Source organism: Rhinopithecus roxellana, chromosome 17 (genome assembly GCF_007565055.1).
Source record: "Rhinopithecus roxellana isolate Shanxi Qingling chromosome 17, ASM756505v1, whole genome shotgun sequence".
In the NCBI taxonomy this organism is placed as follows: Eukaryota; Metazoa; Chordata; class Mammalia; order Primates; family Cercopithecidae; genus Rhinopithecus; species Rhinopithecus roxellana.
Window position 1 is genome coordinate 59616438 of NC_044565.1, and position 21004 is coordinate 59637441.

At 43.9% G+C, this 21004-nt stretch overlaps 1 protein-coding gene across 4 annotated transcripts in view; it reads left to right on the plus strand.

The window, feature by feature from the left end:
* Positions 1-1757: 1757 nt before the first annotated feature.
* Positions 1758-21004, plus strand: part of KCNS3 (potassium voltage-gated channel modifier subfamily S member 3) — a 48568-nt gene continuing 29321 nt past the window's right edge. Inside the window, exon 1 of one of the 4 annotated variants that reach the window (XM_010354833.2) lies at positions 1758-2251. The gene's annotated coding sequence lies outside the window, so the exon portion shown is untranslated. Of the gene's footprint in view, positions 2252-8167; positions 8192-18560; positions 18588-18733; positions 18759-21004 lie in introns of those variants that run through there. The other 3 variants (XM_030921810.1, XM_030921808.1, XM_030921809.1) reach the window with 3 other exon arrangements.

Genomic DNA, 21004 nt, shown 5'->3' on the forward strand with positions numbered 1-21004 from the left:
AGCACACCTGCCTTATGGGTTATCCGAAGTGGTCCTGTTTATTATTTCATTGGCTTCACATGATTACCTGAGAGAGCAGAACTTTCTTTACAGATGAGAAAACCAGGGCTGAAAGATGAAGTGGCTCACTGCAGGGCTCAGCAGGGTAAGAAGTCCTGTCTCTCTGACTCAGATCTGTGGCCCTTCTCTGTGCCCACTCCTGCATGCCCACCGTGGAGGCCCACCCCTTCTGTCCTCAGCTCCGCAGATGCACAGGGGCCCTTCCTGGCCCCCACTGTGTGTGCCTTCCCGCCTGCTCACACGTGCCACCCAGACCCTGGGAGAAAGACCTCACTGCCAACTCTTCTGCACTGCAGATGCCTTCTGCAGTGCTTAGAGATTTTGAACATATTTCCTTCTCAAGTAAACCATGCTGGACTTTTTGGATAAACTTAATGATTTAAAAATGATTAAACAGCTAACTGCTGGGAGAGATTTGGGAGCATTCTTCTAAGGTGTTGATAAAATGTAAATATATTTTTGGAACAATCTTAGATCTTATGCTAAAGATGATGAACCATGTAAGAAAATTACCTTCTTCAGTTGCTTGTAAATAGCAGTGTAGACCAATGCTTTGGATCCTTTTCCACAGGAGAGGAGACAAGACTGGAGGAACCAAAGAACCATGGAATTAGGGACAAATGGCTCAAAACAGTGCTCTGCAGACACATGCATCTGTACTTTGCTTTCCAGAAGTCAAATGAAACTGTTGGAGCTTGGTGGGCTCCAGGTCTCAAGGGGAAGACCACCTTAGGCTTTAGCTTTTCCTCTGCCCTTCCTGCCTGCTGTTAGCCTCTCCTCTGGACCAACACCCCCTTTAAGGGGAAAACCTCTTTGAAGCCCACAAGATACTGTGAGGATTATTCCCTTTTTCTGATTTCCAACGTGGGTTTTTCATTAAGCAAAGAACAATTAGAAAACCCACAGATAACACAGGGTATTCAATAAGTTCAGGAAAGTGTTTTCCACCACCTCTTTGCCCCCATTCCCTCCCCAGCGCTTGGCTCAAGGCCTGGAGCTTGAATCTGCGTCCTCTCCCTAGGTGCTTGCCTGAGGTGAGTGGTCAGCGGGTGCTGGCTTGGGGGCAGCTGGCAGGGCGCATACTGCGGGTGGGAACCCAGGGAACACTGGGCGTCTTAGCTTGGAGCAGCTGGCTCCAAGGAATTATTGCACGTCTGCACAACTTAAAAATCTGCAGTTTGGGGGCGGGAGGGGGAGCGCGGGGGTGGGTCCCGAAGCGTCCCATTTCTCCTGGCTGTTGATTGAGCGCTCTTGCTCAGTGCAGCGACGCCAGCGATGCCTTCTGGACCACACGCTGTCCTCGCCGAGGTCGTGGTTTGTTCCTCAACGTCGGCTGAAGGCAACGTCCCCTGACTCCCTCTTCCATTCGTCCTTCGGAAAGGGGACCCGACTGGTTCCTCTTCTACAAATGAGGCGCATCTGCTTGGTGCAAATGTCCAGGCACCTCTTCTGACTCGGTGAGTCGAGGAATGAGACAAAGCATCTTGTTCTGCACTGTGCGTGAGTCTTCAGGCAGCGGGACCGGTAGCAAACATTGGCAGGAACTGGAACCGTATGTATTCTCCTTCGCACTTTGTTTCAAAACAAGTTTGGGCCTCGCGACTTCCTGAGGAAATCCAGGCAAATCAGCAAAGTGTCGCTGGGGCCGCGACTTTAGAGAAGCGGTTGCCCCAACCGCCGGGGCCGCGGGGGAGGTCATCTTTTTCCAGCGCTTCCGGCCCAGGAGGGAGCGCAGGTGGGAGGTGCGGGGCGCGCTCCTGCTCCCAGCCGGACAGCGCCGGCCACTCCGGTGTGACTCTGCACTTGGGTATGGGCGGGGGCGCGCTGCCTGCAGGGCAGTGTCTCGGTCCATCAGTCTGCCCGCCTGTCTAGCGGTCGGAGCCCCGCAGTCCTCAGCCGCCCGCGCCCTCGGCCCGGGGCGCCAGGCTGCGGGCCCGAAGCGAGGGGCTGGCGGAGCTGCGACCAATGGGGCGGCGGCCGAGCGGCGGGCCCCGCCCCGCCCCGCCCGCAGCTCCCGGGAGCCTTGCTCCAGCTGGGCGGGACCGACGGACAGACCGGCCGACGCGGGCCGCCAGGCTCTCCTCGCCGCCGCGGCGGCAGGCGCGGGGCTGCGCCGCGAGGCCTGATCCCTGCAGCGCGGGCGGACGGCGTCGCAGAGCGGAGCGAGCCGGATGCGCCCGGACTCCTGCAGGTACCTGGCTGGCGTCCCCACCTCACTGCGCGCTCCGGGGACTTCTCCGGGCGACCCTGCAACTTTACCGCACCTTCCCCCACCTTTTGCTGCCACAGTCCCCTGTGGTCCAGGTCGCGGGTGCACGACCCAGAGGGTCTACGGCCGCAGGGCACTTTCTGTGCTGCTGGGCTCCTGGCTTGTGGAGTCCGCATGCTCTGGTGCCCAGAGCCCGCCGTTGCTGGAGCCCCAAGGCTCCGCCTGTTGCGTGAGCTGCGGGCTGCTGAACCGGTGTCTGGGTTCCTTTGAAAGCCTCGGGGAAGGTATTTAGGATCAGGTTTCGGGGAGTGGGGTGGGCTATGGCCATGGGGGAGGACCAGCTGGAGGCGGGAGAATCAATGAGCCGGAGAAAGGCGGCACCTCGCGCAGGGGTATCCCCGGGGCGTTTCCCTGGCCGGGAAGCCGTTCCTGCCCTTCCTCGAGAGGAGGCGCTTTCCTGGAGCTTGTAAATGCTTCCCGGGCCGTCTGCTCCGCCTTCTTTGTCATTCCCCCCTCCCCTTTGCCCTGCAGCTGTGCTAGGCGCCCCGCGACAGTTGCAGGGAAGAGTGAACCCAGGGTCCTTGCTCTTGTGCAGCCCTGCGCCCTGGGGTGGGGATGGCGTGGGGCTTGCAGCCCAGGTGTGGAGTCACTTGCGGACTCCGCGTTTGGATCAGTGGCAGTGGTGGGGATGGGTGCCCCGGGGTCAGGAACTCCTCTTTTCCGCGCCCTTCTGGGTGGCCTCCCGACCTCCTGAGGCACCTTGGCTAGCAAGCGAGCCAGTCTTGCCGGCAGGGGCCGCGGCGAGCCTGGCTGGGCGCCTTTCGCATTGCAGGGCTTGTCCTGCACCCCCCCCCCCCCCACCCCGCTCTGTCCCTTCTCGTTCATTTGGAGAAAGGAGCACCTTTTGCATCCTTGATGTCTCCCCCCGGTTTTGTCTGGGGAGACCGAGCCGAAAGCTTCACTCAGGTGGCCCGCGGCAGGGACCGAGGACAGCAAAGAGCTACCTCCACCTGCCAGAATGACCCAGGGGCCCTGGTTTGGTGCCAAGGCGCGAAGTGGGGGGAGGGGCGGTAGGTGTTCCTTACGTTCTTCCTTGAGAGTAGCTTTGCGGTTGGCCCGGAGCCTTTGGGTTTTTTGTCTTTCACCCTACTCACTGAAAATACTGAGGCAGATGAGGAAAACCAGTTCAGAAGCCTTTCCTGTTTCTTTCCCTGTATTTGCTCAAGCGATTTGCATAACCATTCACTTAGGACCGTGTAAGTCACTCCTAGTTGCCCCCCTTCTTAGACTGTTCGCAAATATCTGCCCAGGTAAACAGGAAGCACGCACCTGTCTCCTTGCTGAAGGCATATGCTCTCATGCTTTGTCCTCCCTGCATATCTGGAGCCAAAGAGGTGGCTTTGATTCTCTATCTGAACTTGGTGTAATGTGTAGACTCCACTTCTTACCTGGGTTGTGACCTTCTTGAGGAGATTGACTCGTTCAGTATGCATTTCCAACCAGCCTCCCATGGGCCAGGCCCCAGGATGCACTCGGGGACAGACTGCAAATGGATATGATTTCTGCACGCAGTCTAGTCTGTTCTTTATTTCTCACTAGCTTCCCTTCTTCTCTTGTTATAATATTATGTTTGTCATTTCTGAACTAGGAATTGTCAGTATTGGGACACGGAGAAGGTTATATGGAAGTGCCATAGAACTCTGAATCCAAAGCATGTTGTGAATATACTAAGGAGACTTGTGGGATCTGTTTTAATTGAATCTTTTCTCTGAGCCATTATTGCCTGAATAGAGCCATTGATGAATGCAGCTATGCTAAGGTTTTGCTGGTCAAGCGTATGAGGGCAAATTGGGAGGTCAGAATCAGTCTGTTCTGTTCTGAAATATTGTTAAAAACCGAAAGCTCTGGAGCTTGAGTTTGCCAGCAAAGCACCAACAGTATCATCATCTTCTTTTAAGAAGGAAGGGGAAGAGTGGGAACTGCAGCTCCCTCCTGTCTTCAGTGGGTTTTGCCCTTCACTGTAATTCTTCACAGACGTGCATCCCTCTGTTCTACCACCCATCTCAATCTGCCCTGTGTCTGGCATTTGCTGTTGGAATGTGTGTCAGCTTTGAGACAGTAGGCACCACAGGGTTTTGCTCCTTCTTTTCCTTCTTCTGTTTTTTAGTAGATAACATTTATTGGCTGCATACTATATATCAGATACTCTGCTAGGCACTTTTCCAGGCATTATCTCATTTAATTCTCATAAGAACTGCATGAGGATGTGATGCTTGCTTTCTTCAGTGCAGTATTGCTGTGGGAGCTAGCAGTAGATGGAACCCCCCCAGGTGCACGTTGAGTCAGATAGGAGGCCAATGGGAAATGGTGGGCCTGAAGTCTCACTAGCAGGAAGGATGGCTCTGCAGGTTAGGTTGAAGCAGAGGAGAAGGTGGGTGTGTTTACTGACTCTGTTTATCAGGTGTCAGGAAAGTGGATCTTCCAGAGTGCCACCTGTGTGAAATACCCACAAAGAAACATCACAGAGAAGAGAATAGGATGTGGGGACCCGATTTCCAGCTCTGATACGTATTTCTTTAAGGCTCCTTGACTTGATGTGTCATTTTGCTAATCTGGGTCTTGGTCTGTTTAGCTACATTGATCTAGATCTCTAATATTTATTGTTACCCTGTACTAGGCACTAAAAGCTGAAAACTTTTACATGTATTAACTCGTTTCATCCTGATGACAATCTTAGGATGATAGGTTCTATTATTACCCTATTTTAGAGGAGGAAAGAGAGACAAACTGAGAAACTTGTACAAGGTCACCCAGCCTGGAAAAGGTGAAGCTAGGATTCTATCCCTGGCAGTCTGACTGCAGAGCCACTGTGAGATTCAGTCTTCCTCATTTATTGCTACAGTTCCAATACTGTACCCTGTGCTTAGTGGGATCTTGGACTGTGTTTGTTGAACAGTGACAGAGGGGGCTTGCAGTTATCAAGTGACTTTTGGGTCCCATGTCTCAGCCTTAAAAAGAACCTTAAAGACTGCATTAGCAAAATATTATTTTTGCCTTTGACAAAATAGTCTGCTTTTCAGTGAAATTCTGCCCAGCTGGTTAGGAAAAAAAGGAAGATAAACTATAAAGATCATGGGCCAGGGAAACATTATGGTGATTTTCAGAAAATATGTTTATCAATGTAAGAAATTCAGAAAAATCACAGAACACTTTGCACTATGACTCACATTTGTCAGGTAAATCAACCAGTGACCAATTCACAAGTACTTATTGTATGGGTGCTAAGTGCCCAGTACTACAGGCAACGAAGGTAGGTAGAATCTATGACATGGTCTTTGAGTTTGAACTTGTAGTGGATCTGGAGACTCCAGATCAATGAGACAAGATAGAACAATACAAGATGCTAAATACTTAAGTCCTGATAAAAATCACAATGACTCGGTCACATTTGTACGACATATTGTGGTTTGTAGGAACTTTCATATGGGATATCTCATTCCAGTCCTCAGAGCAACTGAGAGTTATAAGCTATAGGCAGGATGGAAGTTAGGAAGCCCATATTGCTGATGAAGAAATTAAGGCAAAGTGAGCCTTGAACTTGGACACAGTCAGGGGTCATCCGACTTGAAGTCCAGAATCTTTCTGCCTTACTTCTGTCTGGAGCTAGGGAGCAGAACAGGAGGACAGTGAGTTATCGAGAGTGCTTGGGGAGTGGGGGACTGAGTTTGAATTTCATCCTGGACCTGGCCTTTGCTTGCCGGTCTGGACTACCCTGGGTGCTTAGTGGAGGCAGGGGATGGGGAGTAAGTACAAGCTGGGGAGGAGGAGAAAGAGGAGAAGAGTGTTGTTTTATTTTTTCAGGGGCCTGCTGTTTTGTGAAGCCTGGAGTGAATACTCAATTATCATGAGCATAATAACAAGGCTTAAAATGTACAATAGAATGTAGAAGCTGATTTAGAATTTTCATCCCTGTTTTTCTTTATCATTTCTCTAGATCATCTTTTGAAACTTTTTAGCATACCTGCACCTTATACTTTTTTTCGCAGTAGTTAAGAGGATCAAAATCTGCACATTATAAAAGTAAACTCTTTAATAAGCTAAAAATAGTTACTAGACTAGGTTGTGGTATTTTTCTTGTGGGCAAGAGGTCTCATTCTCTTTGGAATCCTGCACAGCCTTGCACTATGATTTGCTTTGAGGAGATACTGTATAAATATTGTTTTCAGTTGCACAAGTATTGAATGATAAAGGCATAAGGTCTGCTTTTAGCCAATAATGTTACAGTTAAGCAGTTAATGTTGGCAGCAGCCAGCTGCAGTGAGTTTGGTGAAGTCCCAAATGAATGAAGTATCTTGCTGACTGTCCTACCAATCAGTCATCCGAGCACTTACCCGATGCTCACCAAAGGTGACATAATGATTAACTTACATAGTCACATATATATATTCTCATTATATATTCAAATCTGTACATACATTCATTCAACAAGTATTTGAGTACTTACATGATGTTATGTACTATGCTAGGTGCGGGGTATACTGTGGTAAAGGAAACGGGGGTGGGGTGGGGTGGGGTGAGAAGTGGGAGGAGACAGGCATTAAACAAACCAATGCAAAATTTAAGTGGTGGTAAGCGCTCTAAAGGACTTCATGGGAGAGAGTAACAAGGGTAGGGAGTCACTAGTTTAGATGAGAGGGTCAGGAAAGACCTTTCTAAAGAGGAGACATTTCATTTTGAGTGATGAAAGGAGTCCATTAAGTGAAGAGTGGGAGAAAGAGAATTCCAGGCTGAGGATTCTAAGGCAGGAATGAGCACGGAACCTCTTTTTGTTCTATTCAGGAACTTCAGGAGAACAAGGGTGGGGACCGCTGCGAGGAAGTTGTAGAAGAGGGCCGGCCGGGGTCAGATCAAGCTGTGTCCTTTAGGTCAAGTTCAAGGTCTTATGGTTTATTCTGAGGGCTGTGAAAAATGGATTTGCAGAAGGTGAGTGTCACGAGCCAATTTAAATTTATACAAGATTGCCTGGGAAGGCTGTGAAGAACAGATAGAAGAATAGACTGGAGAGGTGCAAGCATGGGAAGCAGAAGCCTCTTTTGGAGGTGTGTTGCAGAAGTGGGACCTAAAGTGAGATTGGACTGGCTTGAAAGATGAATGGAGGTGAGGAAGTGCAGACCTTACACATATAGCTTGGTTGTGAAAGGGAGCAGAGAAACAGGATGGGTGTGGGGGCAGGTTTGTCTCTTTGTGAAATGCCACCTTTTCTGAGGTTAGGGATGTGAGTCCAGCTCCTTGGTAAATTAACACATATATACCTCTGTGTGTAGTTATATAGCCCTTCTAGAAGATTAGACATTTGAATCCTATCTCTGGCTCTATCTCAAAATCTAGGTAACTTTAAGCATATCACTTTGAGTACTTCTAGAAGATTAGATATTTGAATCCTGGCTTTGGTTCTGTCCCCAAATCTGGGTAACTGAGCATATCACTTGTCCTTCCCTTTTTTTTTTTTTTTCTCACTGCCTGGTGATTTTATAATTTCTTTTAAAAATGCAGTCTTCCTGCAATGGTCTTTAATAGCATTATTTATATGTGTTAATTTGGATTATTTTTTATAAATTGAATTAGCAGAATGATGAATGGGGATGTAGGAACATTTGTGGTGGGATTCTAAGCATTTGCTCACTGTTGATCACGGATAAGCTGCTTTCAAATTAGCTTAAATGAAGAGACACTAATAATAAAGGCTGGTGGTGAGGAGACAGTAACCCTTCCAATGTAGATGGGATAAGGACTGATGGAGAGCCCTGGGCATGGTTACGAGCCACTTTTTGTGTTTCAGTAGGACTCCTCCTTACCTGGTCTTCTTCATTGCATGAGACACTTCCTCTGGACGCATGGATATCTGTTAAAAAGAAAAGAGAGGTAAATCTGGTCTGTTTTCTGAGAACCCATTTGTGTTAGGGTTTTCTAGACAAACAGAACAAATAGGATGTGCATACGTGTAGAAAGAGATTTATTATAAGAAATTGGTTCACACAATTATGGAGACTGGCAAGTCCAAAATTTGCAGGATGGGCCAGCAGGCTGGAAACCCAGGAGAGCCAACACTCCATTTCAAGTTTGGAGGCAGGTGCTATACAGCCTGGAAGAGCTGATGTTACAATGAAGTCCGAAGGCAGGCTGCTGGAAAATTCTTTCCTGTTTGAGGGAGGCCAGACTTTTTGTTCCGTTCAGGCTTTCAGCTGATTTGATGAGGCCCACCAGCATTATAGAAGGCAATCTGCTTTACTCAAAGCCTACCAATTTATATGCCAGTCTCTTCCAAAATACCCTCAGAGAAACACTCAGAATAATGTTTGACCAAATATCTGGGCACCCTGTGACCCAGCCAAGTTAACACATAAAATTAACATCACATTTAACAGAATATACTGGCCTAAACATCAATAATGGCCATCACAGATAGCCTGATGGGGCATTGAAGAAGGATAGAGTATCCAGTGATGAATTTCTAGTTGTAGGGAATGAGAGTATAAATAGGACCACAGAACAGAAAGTTACTCCAAAGATCAGTCAAGTCATTTGCTGCCTCTGGACTTTAGGAATGCTGGCTTAAATCCTGGCAAATAATTAGTGTATTGAGACAAAAGAATGCCAGCAGACTAAATTTGGGGCTTCAACATGCTTATGTATTTTTACTTTTATTCCGCTATGGACTGGACTGGCTTTCCTAAGCCCTGATGGACATGCCATGGTGAACTGAAAAGCATTTCCTATGATTTACTTGAGATAAAAATGTAATTGGCCAAAGAGATGGGAGAACTTCATGGTTAAAGACTGTTGTTTGTAGATTTGGATTGAGCGGAGATGTTGTGGCAAAAGCATTTCATTATTCTTGTCTTTGAGTTCAAAGACAAAACACTTCTTGGCAGTGTTTTTTTTTTGTGGGTTTTTAAGATCTGAGTTTTCTAAGTGTGGTACCTTCATGAGGCCACTGACATAAGACCCCAGTCTTCTTTCCTTTGGTGCTTCTTTCCCTTGGTATGAAGATGAGATTCAGCCCTGAGGCTCAGGCCTGAGCCTCCATGACAGAGCTTGTCTCCTCTGGGATAAAAGGATAAAAAGAAAGTACCATGTATGACAGTGTTCATCTCTGTGTGTCCCATCCATCTATCCATCCATCCATCCCTCCATCCATCCATCCCATTCTTCCACCCACCCATTTAAATGTCCATCCATCCATCTCATTCTTCCACCCACCCATTTAAATGTCCATCCATCCATCCCATTCTTCCACCCACCCATTTAAATGTCCATCCATCCATCCATCCATCCATCCACCCACCCACCCATCCATCCACCCACCCATCTATCCACCCACCCACCCACCTTTGCCACAGTGTAAAAAGGTATCGGTGTTCCCATGCTCTCTTATCTTCTCCTTAAACCACAATTCCTATAAAGTAGGCTCTTTTGAGATGGGAACTTAGGAGTCTTGTCAAAGTTTATGCAAAACCTGAGAACTTTGTTTTTTAAGCAGGTTCCCCAGACTTCTTGATGTAATTAGAAATTGAATGTCAGCATGGCATCTTTTTGGTGGTAAGCACCGAATTTTCTTCTCCCAGTCTCTCTAGATTTAAAGCAGCACACGTTGCCTTCTCATGTAATTTTTATTTTATTATTTTTTCTCTTCTTTTATTATTATTATTGTTTTTATTTTTCCATAAGTTATTTGGGTACAGGTGGTGTTTGGTTACATGAGTAAGTTCTTTAGTGGTGATTTGTGAGATTTTGGTGCACATATCACCCGAACAGTATACACTGCACATTATTTGTACTCTTTTAATCCCTCACCCCACTCCCACTCTTCCCTCTGAGTCCCCAAAGTCCATTGTATCATTCTTATGTCTTTGCATCCTCATAGCTTAGCTCCCACATATCAGTGAGAACATACGATGTTTGATTTTCCATTCCTGAGTTACTTCACTTAGAAAATAGTCTCCAATCTCATTCAGGTCACTGTAGATACTGTTAATTCATTCCTTTTTATGGCTGCATTGTATTCTATCATCTCATCTCTCTCTCTCTCTCTTTCTCTCTCTCTCTCTCTCTCTATGTATGTATCTATCTATATCTGTATATATCACAATTGCTTTATCCACTCATTGATTGATGGGCATTTGGGTTGGTTCCACGATTTTGCAATTGTGAATTATACTGCTATAAACGTGTATGCATTTATCTTTTTCGAATAATGACTTATTTTCCTCTGGGTAGATACCCAGTAGTGAGATTGCTGGATCAAATGGTAGTTCTAATTTTAGTTCTTTAAGGAATCTCCACACTATTTTCTCTAGTGGTTGTACTAGTTTACATTCCCACTAGCAGTATAGAAGTGTCCCCTGTTCACCACATCCACTCCAACATCTACTGTTTTATGGTTTTTCAATTATGGCCATTCTTGCAGGAGTATCCCTGATCATTAGTGATGTGGAGCATTTTTTCATATGTTTGTTGGCCATTTGTATATCTTCTTTTGAGAATTGTCTATTTATGTCCTTAGCCCACTTTTTGATGGGATTTTTTTTTGTACTGATTTGTTTGAGTTCGTTTTTGTTGTAGATTCTAGATATTAGTCCTTTGTCAGATATATAGATTGTGAAGATTTTCTCCCACTCTGTGGGTTGTCTGTTTACTCTGCTGACTGTTCCTTTTGCCATGCAAAAGCTCTTTAGTTTAATTAGGTCCCAGCTGTTTATCTTCATTTTTATTGCATTTGCTTTTGGGTTCTTGGTCATGAAATCCTTGCCTAAGCCAATGTCTAGATGGGTTTTTCCAATGTTATCTTCTAGAATTTTTGTTATTGTTCCAATGCTATCTTCTAGAATTTTTATAGTTTCAGGTCTTAGGTTTAAGTCCTTAATCCATCTTGTTGATTTTTGTATAAGGTGAGAGATGAGCATCCAATTTCATTCTCCTACAGGTGGCTAGCCAATTATCCCAGCACCATTTGTTGAAAAGGGTGTTCTTTCCCCACTTTATGTTTTTGTTTGCTTTGTTAAAGATGAGTTGGCTGTAAGTATCTGGGTTTATTTCTCGGTTCTCTATTCTGTTCCATTGGTCTATGTGCCTATTTTTATACCAGTACCATGCTGTTTTGGTGACTAAGGCCTTACAGTATAGTTTGAAATCAGGTAGTGTGATGCCTCCAGATTTGTTCTTTTTGCTTAGTCTTGATTTGGTTATGTGGACTCTTTTTTGATTCCATATGAATTTTAGAATTGTTTTTTCTAATTCTGTGAAGAATGATGGTGGTATTTTGATGGGGATTGCACTGAATTTGTAGATTGCCTTTGGCAGTATGGTCATTTTCACAATATTGATTCTACCCATCCATGAGCATGAGATGTGTTTCCATTTGTTTGTCTCATCTATGATTCCTTTCAGCAGTGTTTTGTAGTTTTCCTTGTAGAGGTGTTTTGACTCCTTTGTTAGGTGTATTCCTAAGTATTTTATTTTTTTTGCAGCTATTGTAAAAGGGGTTAAGTTTTTGATTTGATTCTCTACTTGGTCACTGTTGGTGTATAGAAGAGCTACTGATTTGTGTACGTTAATCTTGTATCCAGAAACTTTGTTGAATTCTTTTATCAGCTCTAGGAGCTTTCTGGAGGAGTCCTTAGAGTTTTCCAGGTAAGTGATCATATCACCAGTAAACAGTGACAGTTTGACTTCCTTCTTACCAATTTGGATGCCCTTTATTTCTTTCTCTTGTCTGATTGCTCTGGCTAGGACTTCAGGTACTATGTTGAAGAGGAGTGGTGGCAGTAGGCATCCTTGTCTTGTTCCCATTCTCAGAGGGAATGCTTTCAACTTTTCCCCATTCAGTATTATGTTGGCTGTGGTTTTGTCATAGATGGCTTTTATTACATTAAGATATGTCCCTTATATGCCGATTTTGCTGACAGTTTTTATCATAAAAGATGCTGGATTTTGTCTAATGCTTTTTCTGCATCTATTGAGATGATCATGTGATTTTTGTTTTTTAATTCTGTTTATGTGGTGTATCTCATTTATTGATTTGTGTATGTTAAACCATCCTGGCATCCCTGGTATGAAATCCAGTTGATCATGGTAGATTATCTTTTTGATATGTTGTTGGATTTGGTTAGCTAGTATTTTGTTAAGGATTTTAGCATCTACGTTCATGAAGGATATCGGTCTATAGTTTTCTTTTCTGGTTATGTCCTTTCCTGGTTTTGGGTCATCCTGGCTTCATAGAATGAATTAGGGAGGATTCCTCCTTTCTCTGTCTTGTGGAATAGTGTCAGAAAGATTGGTACCAATTCTTTGAATGTCTGGTAGAATTTTGCTGTGAATCCAGCTGGTCCTGGCTTTTTTTTTTTTTGGCAATTTAAAAATTACCATTTCAATCTCACTGCTTGTTATTGGTCTGTTCAGGGTATCTAATTCTTTCTGATTTAAGTTAGGAGGGTTGTATTTTTCCAGGAATTTATCCATCTCTTCTGTGTTTTCTAGTTTATGTGCGTAAAGGTGTTCATAGTAGCCCTGAATGATCTTTTGTATTTCAGTGGTGTCAGTTGTAGTATCTCCTGTTTCGTTTCTTAGTGAGGTTACTTGGATTTTCTCTCTTCTTTTCTTGGTTAATCTTGCTAATGGTCTATCAATTCTATTTATCTTTTCAAAGAACCAGCTTTTTGTTTCATTTATCTTTTGTAATTTTTTTTGTTTCTTTCAATTTCATTTAGTTCTACTCTGATCTTGGTTATTTCCTTTCTTCTGCTGGGGTTGGGTTTAGTTTGTTCTAGATTCTCTAGTTCTTTGAGGTGTGACTTTAGATTGTCTGTTTGTGCTCTTTCAGACTTTTTGAGGTAGGCATTTAGGGCTATGAACTTTCCTCTTAACACTGCCTTTGCTATATCCCAGAGGTTCTAATAGTTTGTGTCATCATTATCATTCAGTTCGAAGAATTTTTAAATTTCCATCTTGATTTCATTTTTGACCCAATGCTCATTTCAGAGCAAGTTATTTAATCTCCATGTATTTGCATGGTTTTGAAGGTTCCTTTTGGAGTTGATTTCCAGTTTAATTCCACTGTGGTCTGAGAGAATGCTTCATATAATTTCAATTTTTTAAAACTTATTGAGGCTCATTTTATGGCCTATGATATGGTCTATCTTGGAGAAAGTTCCATTTGTTGAATAGGGTGTGTATTCTTTGGTTGTTGGATGAAATGTTCTGTATATATCTGTTAAGTCCATTTGTTCCAAGATATAGTTTAAATCCGTTGTTTCTCTGTTGACTTTCTGTCTTGATAACCTGTCTAGTGTTGTCAGTGGAGTATTGAAGTCCCCTGATATTATTGTGTTGCTGTCTATCTCATTTCTTAGGTCTGTTAGTAATTGTTTTATAAATTTGGATGCTCCAGTGTTAGGTGCATATGTTTAGGATTGTGATATTTTCCTGTTGAACAAGGCCTTTTACCATTACATAATGTCCCTCTTTGTCTCTTTTAACCGCTGTTGCTTTAAAGTTTGTTTTGTCTGATATAAGAATAGCTACCCCTGCTCACTTTTGGTGTCCATTTGCATGAAATGCCTTTTTCCACCCCTTTACTTTAAGTTTTTGTGATTCCTTATGTGTTAGGTGAGTCTCCTGAAAGCAGCAGATAGTTGGTGAATTCATGTCCTGTCTGTAGTTCTGTATCTTTTAAGTGGAGCATTTAGGTCAGTTACATTCAATGTTAGTATTGAAATGTGAGATACCATTGCATTCATCGTGCTCTTTGTTGCCTGTGTAGTTTGTGTTTTTGTTTGTTTTTGCTTTTAAACTTGTATTTTTGCTTTATAGGTCCTGTGTGATTTTTGCTTTAAAGAGGTTCTGTTTTGCTGGGCGCGGTGACTCACGCCTGTAATCCCAGCACTTTGGGAGGCTGAGACGGGTGGATCACGAGGTCAGGAGATCGAGACCATCCTGGCTAACACAGTGAAACCCTGTCTCTACTAAAAATACAAAAAATGAGCCGGGCGTGGTGGTGGGCCCCTGTAGTACCAGCTACTCCGGAGGCTGAGGCAGGAGAATGGCGTGAACTCGGGAGGCGGAGCTTGCAGTGAGCCGAGATTGCGCCACTGAACTCCAGCCTGGGCGACTGAGCGAGACTCCGTCTCAAAAAAAAAAAAAAAGAGAGGTTCTGTTTTGATGTGTTTCCAGGATTTGTTTCAAGATTTAGAGCTCCTTTTAGCAGTTCTTGTGGTGGTGGCTTGGTAATGGCAAATTCTCTCAGCATTTGTTTTGTCTGAAAAAGACTATCTTTTCTTCATATATGATGCTTAGTTTTGCTGGATACAGAATTCTTGGCTGATAATTGTTTTGTTTGAGAAGACTGAAGATAATGCCCTGGTCCCTTCTAGCTTGTAGGGTTTCTGCTGAGAAATCTGTTGTTAATCTGATAGGTTTTCCTTTATGGGTTACCTGGTGCTTCTGTCTCACAGCTCTTAAAATTATTTCCTTTGTCTCATCTTTGGGTAACCTGATAACAATATGCCTAGGTGAAGATCTTTTGGTGATGAATTTCCCAGGTGTTCTTTGTGTTTCTTGGATTTGGATGTCTAGGTCTCTAGCACTGCCGGGGAAGTTTTCCTCGATTATTCCCCCAAATATGTTTTCCAAGCTTTTAGAATTCTCTTCTTCCTCAGGAACACTGATTATTCTTAGGTTTGGTCATGTAACATAATCCTATACTTCTTTGAGGTTTTGTTCATATTTTCTTGTTCTTTTTTCTTTGTCTTTGTTGGATGGGTTAATTCGAAGACCTTGTCTTCAAGCTCTGATTTTCTTTCTTCTGCTTATTCAATTCTATTGCTGAGACTTTCCAGAGCATTTCACATTTCTAAAAGTGGGTCTGAAGTTTCCTGAAATTTTTATTGTTTTCTTTTTAAGCTATCTATTTCCTTGAATATTTCTTCCTTCACTTATTGTATCATTTTTTTGGATCTCCTTGCATTGGGCTGCACCTTTCTCTGGTCCCTCCCTGTTTAGCTTAATAACTAACCTCCCAAATTCTTTCTCAGGTAAATCAGGGATTTCGTCTTGGTTTGGATCCATTGCTGGTGAACTAGCGTGATTTGCTTGGGGGTGTTGAAGAGCCTTGTTTTATCATATTACCAGAGTTGATTTTCTGGTTCCTTCTCATTTGGGTAGGCTCTGTCGGAGGGAGGGTCTAGGGCTTAAGGCTGTTGTGCAGATTCTTTTGTCCCATGGGGTGTTCCCTTGATGTAGTACTCTCCCCCTTTTCCTATGAATGTGGCTTCCTGTGAGCCGAACTGCAGTGATTGTTGTCTCTTTTCTGGGTCTAGCCACCCAGGGAGTTTGCCTGGTTCTGGGCTGGTCCTGGGGGTTACCTGCACAGAGTCCTGTGATGTGAACTGTCTATGGGTCTCTCAGCCGTGGATACCAGTGCCTGTTCCGGTGGAGGTAGCGGAGGGTGCAATGGACTCCATGAGGATCCTTAGCTTTGGTGGTTTAATGCTCTATTTTTGTTTTGGTTGGCCCCCTGCCGGGAGGTGGCACTTTCAGCTGTGCTAGTATGGGGAGGAACCAGCAGTGGGTGGGGCCCTAGAACTCTCAAGATTATATGCCCTTTATCTTCAGTTACCAAGGTGGCTAGGGAAGGACCATCAGGTGGGGATGGGGCTAGGCACATGTGTCTGAGCTTAGACTCTCCTTGGGTGGATCTTGCTGTGGCTGCTGTGGGGAATGGAGGTGAGATTCCCAGGTCACTGGAGATGTGTACCTAGGAGGGTTATGACTCCTCTGCTGAGTCATGCAGGTTTTCAGTTAAGTGGGGGAAAGCTGGCAGTCACAGGCCTCACCCAGTTCCCAGGCAAACCAAAGGGCTGGTCCCACTCCCACCGTGTCCCATCCTGCAGCCCGGAGTCTGTTTCCAGGTGGAGGGTGAGAGGGTCTTAGAAACTTGCCCGAGACTATCCGCCTCCCAGCTGAGAAAGAAGGGGCTTTAGTTCTTCCCCACCTGTGAAGTCTGCATGCCAGATCCGCACCCTTGCCTGAGTTCTGGCCAGGGGGCTTCTCATCCTGTTCAAATTGTTATGAACTTTGCCTAGAGAGTTCCTTCTCTTTGTTGAGTTTTACCCCCTGCGCCTCTGGTCACCCTCACGATGGATCCCCGTGGTGCCAGGCAGGAATGGGCTGCTTGGGGACCCAGTGAGCTCCCAGGGCCTTTCTGCTGCTTCCTCTGTATTTTGCTCCGCTCTGTAACTTGACTCAGTTGCAGGTACAGTTGGAAACTTCTCCTGCAAACAGACCTTCAGCTTCTCCACTGGGGGTGTGTATCTGGGGGAGAAGGGTCTACCTTTCCCACTTCTGCAGTTGGGGCACTCACAGTATTTGCGGGTCTCCTGGGTCCTGCAGGAGCAGTCTGCTTCCTTCAGAGAGTCTATGGTCCTCTCGGTATTGCTGGTTTGTTCTTGCAGTCAATCTAAAGATAAAATTCACAATGCAAACCTCTGCATGCTATACGGAGCTGCAGTCTAGTCCTGCCTCCCCTCTGCCATGATCCCAGAAGCCATTTTTTTTTATATGGGGGTTTGAAGTACAGATTACAGGATGGACAGTTTAATGTGGCCCTGAATTCCAGTAGATTTGCTTTTAGTTGCTTTTTACCAGTCATCCCTATAACTCACATCAATGGAGTTAAGAATACATAAGCAAGCTCTGTTTTACAATCCTTCATTTATAAGTTATGTGAGCAACTCAGAAACAATTTCCATGCAGACATCATTAGATACTAGGATTAGGTTTCAGACTGCCCCACCAAAGCAGATGTAAGCCCTAATGAGTGCACAGTGATATGGTTTTGAGTACCAGGACCCGAGCACTGTATGATGTAGAAGGGAGGAGATGAGTTTTCTCTCCCGGGAAGGGGGCCACACACTTGCACCACATACCCATCCATACAAACACACACCCTAGTGTCTCCATTAGGAGGCAGTGCACACTAATGTGGACTGCTTAGCTAATTTGATGTAAGTAGACAAACCACAAAAGAGCATATTATATTTTTTTATGTAACAGACAATAACAGTCTTCCATAAACCCTGTTCATGCCATTCTACTGTGACCTTCTTCAGATACCACCAAATAGATTGAGTGTGAAACTATTTCAGATTTCCCTTGTTAAACTGACTTCGGTACGAACACAGAAACTTTGATTGTGAACATCAGGGAAAGAAACCCACGTTTTACTCCAGATTGCCTGGGGTTTGTTTTTTCCAAGCGTGCATTTGTATTTGCTGTGGAGTGAGAACTTTCAGCATGGCAGAAGGAAAGCCTGCACCTGTTCAGAGATGACGCCTGCAACCATCTCCTGAGGCTTGGCCCTGAGCCGGCTGACGTCACTGCTGGGCTTGCCTTAGGGTGTGGGTGTTCTTCCAAGGACCTCCTTTTCTTCCTCAGCTCAATTCTACCTTGTTCATTCTTGTATGGAGAACTTGGAAACTCAGAGAGCTGGGTGTATTTAGAAAATGGGCTGGAGAAAGGATAGGTGTGATAATTCATTTTAGTAAGTCAAATTAAAAACTTTTTTTGACTTGCATTGCCTGGGGATCTCATTATTTTATAATTTTTTTATATTGATGAAGTGTAGGATTAGTTATAATTGATAGTTCTGGGCAAAGCATTTAAAAAATCCTCCCAGGATGGTTTCCAGGGACTGGATACGGATGTTTGTGAAGCATAAACCCGTTTTTACTACCTTCCAAAGAATAGTCTAGATGCTATATAAACCATCATGTTTATTATATCTTTTAAAAAGTTAAGTAAAACTTTTTTTTTTAACCTCTTGAAATAGTCACTCTGGCAACATACTACAGCAATAGACACTTGGCCCTCTGAGAGTTTTGCTGTAAATATGCTGAAGATTTATATAGCTTGGCAAAAACCACCATCTTTTCTTCTAGCATCTATAAACACTTTTCTAAAATCCTTTGGAAATGCTACAATATGTCAGTTGCTCAGATGGGGTATAGAAAAACAACAGCTTAGTCAGACATTGTCATCGCCATGTCCTGGAGCCCCTAGGAAAGCCAATATGGTGAGAAGGTACCTCCCAAGCAGCCCTCTCCACAACGTTTTGAGCAGGAAAACCATTGCTTTTTCCTTTAAGTGGAATGTTTGTTTAGTTAAACTTTCCCTGGACATCTCCCACTTGTTTACTGTGTAGCAGGCACTGATGCCACCATATGTCAGTGATATTGCTAAGAAATGCTGTTCTGCAGGCACAAAGGTGAGGCGCCTGTGTAGCATTAGGTGCGTGTATATGGAAAGGAAGGGAGTATATTGAGAGAAAGTTTCCTGGAAGAGGTGATATTTGAACTGATTTCTTGAAGACAAAACTGGAGTTAACTGGAAAAGAAGGGAAAAGGACACCCCAATCAGAGGGAACAGCTTCGATGAGGTTTGGAAGGGAGAGTGTGTGGTGCAGCTGGGGATGGTAAATAATTTGGTGGAGTGAGGCAGAGGTATGAGGTGTATTGTTGGATGCTGAGGCCAAACAGACAGGATAGAGTTTAGACTCCATCCTGAAGATGCTAGAAGCTATTGAAGATTTACATAGAGTATTGGCATATTCTGACCTATATATTTTTAAATTTTATTTATTTATTCTTATTTTTTAGAGATGTGCTCACTCTGTTGCCCAGTGGAGTGCAGTGGCACAATCATAGCTCACTACAGCCTTCAACTCCTGGGCTCAGGCAATCCTCCCACCTCAGTCTCTTGAATAGCTGGGACTATAGCCTCGTACCACCACATCTGACTCATTTTTTATTTTTATTTTTTTTGTATAAATGGGATCTTGCTGTGTTGTCCAGACTGGTCTTGAACTCCTGGACTCAAGCAATGATTCTTCTGCTTCAGCCCCACTAAAGTACTGGGATTATAGGTGTGAGCCACTGTGCCTGGCCTGTGACTTACAGTTTAGAAAAGTCCCTCTAGCCATCCACAGAGGGGGAAAGGGCATTGCAAGTAGAAGCAAGATGATGTCACTGGCTTATGTACTGGTGTGACTTTGGGGGCATTGGAGAGGGACCTCTGTCACCCAGATAGTTAATTAGTTTTGTTCCTTGATGGCTGCAATTCCTTAGACTCTGTTTTTTTTTTTTTTTTTGAATCGAAAATTCTGGGAAGGTTGAGTGGACTTTTTGGCCACATGTCTGTTTCATCTTCCTGAGGTCTCCCTAATTCCCTTTGGGTAATTATACTGCACTGTTGAATACTGACTTTGTGAGTAACTGTTAAGATCCCCCGAGAGGTTCCTTTGGCCAGCTTCTTCTCCCTGCCCCAGTATAGCCATTGGGTGGACAGATGGTGTAGGCTCAGCCAGTCTGACACTGTCTGAGAATGGAAGAGACCACTAGAGTGAGTTCTTTCCTGTGGTGGCTCTCTGAAGAGATCTCTTCCTCTATAAATTATTCCTGTAGTTGCTTTTTTTCATTTTTTCAACTTTTATTTCAGATTCAGGGAGTATGTGTGTAGGTTTGTTTACATGGATATATTGCTTGATGCTGAGGTTTGGGGTATGATGGAACCAGTCGCCCAGGTAGTGAGCATAATACCAAATAGGTAGTTTGGTAGTTTTTCTTGTCCCCGTTGTTACCTCCCCCACTAGTAGTTCACATTGTTTATTGTTCCTATCTTTATGTCCATCTTTACCCAACATTTAGCTCCCACTCACATAAGTGCGAACATGTGGTATTTGATTTTCAATTTCTGTGTTAATTCTCTTAGGATAATGGCCTTTAGCTGCATTCATGTTGCTGCAAAGGACATGATTTTGTTCTTTTTTATGGTTGTGTAATATTCCATGGTGTATATGTAGCACATTTCCTTTATCCAATCCACTGTTGATGGGCAACTAGGTTGATTCTATGTCTTTGCTATTGTCATCAGACCATGAAGAACATACAAATGCATGTGTCTTTTTGGTAGAATGATTTATTTTCTTTGGATATACCAGTAATGATATTGCTGAATGGAATGGTAGTTCTGTTTTAAGTTCTTTGAGAAATCTCCAATCTGCTTTCCACAATGGCTGAACTAACTTAAATTCCCAGCAACAGTGTGTAAGTATTCCCTTTACTCATCAACCTTGCCAGCATTGCTCTGATCATGAGTAATGATGAGCATTTCTTCATATGCTTGTTGGCCACTTGTATGTCTTCTTTTGAGAAGTGTCTGTTAATGGGATTATTTGTTCTTTGTTGTGATTTAAATTCCTTATAGATTCTGGATGTTAGTCTTTTGTCAGATGCATAATTTGCAATTTTTTTCTCCCATTCTGTAGGCTGTCTGTTTACTCTTTGATAGTTTCTTTTACTGTGCAGAATCTCCTTAATTAGGTCCCACTAGTCAAATATTTTTGTTAAAATTACTTAAAGGACTTAGCCACAACTTCTTTGCCAAGGCTGATGTTGAGAAAGATATTTCCTTTAATAAATGCTTTTTAGAAAGAAAACCCATGTTTTCTTCTAGGATTTTTATAGTTTGAGGTCTTACATTTAAGACTTTAATCCATTTTGAGTTAATTTTTATACATGGTTATAAGTAGGGGTTCAAATTTGTCCTTCCACATATGGTTAGCCAGTTATCTCAGCACCGTTTATTGATTAGGGAGTCCTTTCCCCATGGCTTATTTTTGTTGAC